Here is a 1,231-nt window from a genome sequence, read left to right as displayed (position 1 = left end):
CTTGTTAATTTGGATTTACCCTTATTGCTTTCGGTCGCTTAAACTCCTTGATCGTACCTGAAACTCCTGTACCTCTGGCCCCTGACATTGTGTGTTTAGGCACAGTTTGGGTACTTAACTGGAGTTAGGGAAGAAATTTAATGCGCGGCAAAACTCGTCCCCTCATTCCTTTCCTACCACTGAGAGAGCAGAAACCCTTCTCCATAATTACATCTGCTAGGGCTTAGTTACACGGAATAACATTTACTCGTTGGCCTCTTGAACAGTTTGGTCGGTTTTGGCCAGTAAACCAGCATTATTTAGCCTGAAGAGTTAATTACTATAAACTGAATATCTATATCGAGCTATGTGCATACTGCATTGGCATTGTAGGAGCCATATGCTGCAACTTTTATGCTTTTTTTTTTATCCGTTTGTTTACTTCTAATTTGAGGTCTAACTGGGGAAGTACTTTCCCCTAGTAGAATAAAATAACGATAACAGCATCTCTGAGTTTCCTAAAGAAAAACGTGCGGGTTTGGAATTTGGTTTTTTTTTTCTTTTCCTTTTTTTTTTTTTTTGCCTTTACCCTGGGAAGTGGCTAAGTTTGGGTGTTTGACATTAATAGGCAAAGACAGCCTTTGAGGAGGACTGCTGTTAGCTTTCCTGCAAACGCTCCAACCCTCAGAGGGCTGTTTGTTTGATTTGCCAATGGTTAAGCAAGATTTGGCCTGGCTGAGCTACTCGCGCCCTGCCTAGCTTGGAGGGAAGCCCGAGAACGCTCTTTTCAGAGGAGCGGGAGGAAGGTTGGGCGTGTGTTTCCCACCTGAGTTGTAGTTGACGATGTCCACTCCCAAGGCAGGGCTCTTTCGTTTCCTGGGCCTCCCCTTCTGGACTGTGCCAGTGCCGTTGAAGTAAGGCAGGGCCAGCCCTCCGCTCTTGGCAGCCAGCTCGGTGTAGCTCAGCTGAGGGGGATATTCTCCTTGCAAAAGGGACTCGAAGTGGGCCCTGCAGTAAACCAGGTTGTCCTTCATGCCAAAGTGATCGCCTGTGGTCAGAGTCTTGTTGCAGGTGGTGCAGGTGAAGCAGCTCAGGTGATAAACCGACTCCCTGGCTCTCATGACCATTTCGGAGGCTGAGATCCCAAGGTGGCAGCGGGCACATCTCTGCACGGAGAACCTTCTGAAGGAAACAGAAAAGTGGGCATCAACTAGAAAGGTAAAGGCAGACCTCGCCCCAGGGCCGCCCAGCC

The 1,231-nt window shown here is 48.0% G+C and overlaps 1 pseudogene across 1 annotated transcript; it reads right to left on the bottom strand.

The window, feature by feature from the left end:
* Positions 1-734: 734 nt before the first annotated feature.
* On the bottom strand, positions 735-1,160 carry LOC104281190 (annotated as a pseudogene). Its single transcript, XR_717884.1, has one exon. The product of XR_717884.1 is annotated as an LIM/homeobox protein Lhx9 pseudogene (transcript).
* Between the last annotated feature and the right edge of the window lie 71 nt (positions 1,161-1,231).

Source organism: Apaloderma vittatum, unplaced genomic scaffold (genome assembly GCF_000703405.1).
Source record: "Apaloderma vittatum isolate BGI_N311 unplaced genomic scaffold, ASM70340v1 Scaffold31651, whole genome shotgun sequence".
Taxonomy (NCBI): Eukaryota; Metazoa; Chordata; class Aves; order Trogoniformes; family Trogonidae; genus Apaloderma; species Apaloderma vittatum.
The sequence above is the reverse complement of the archived record's forward strand: the minus strand, read 5'-3'. Positions and strand labels throughout refer to the sequence as shown.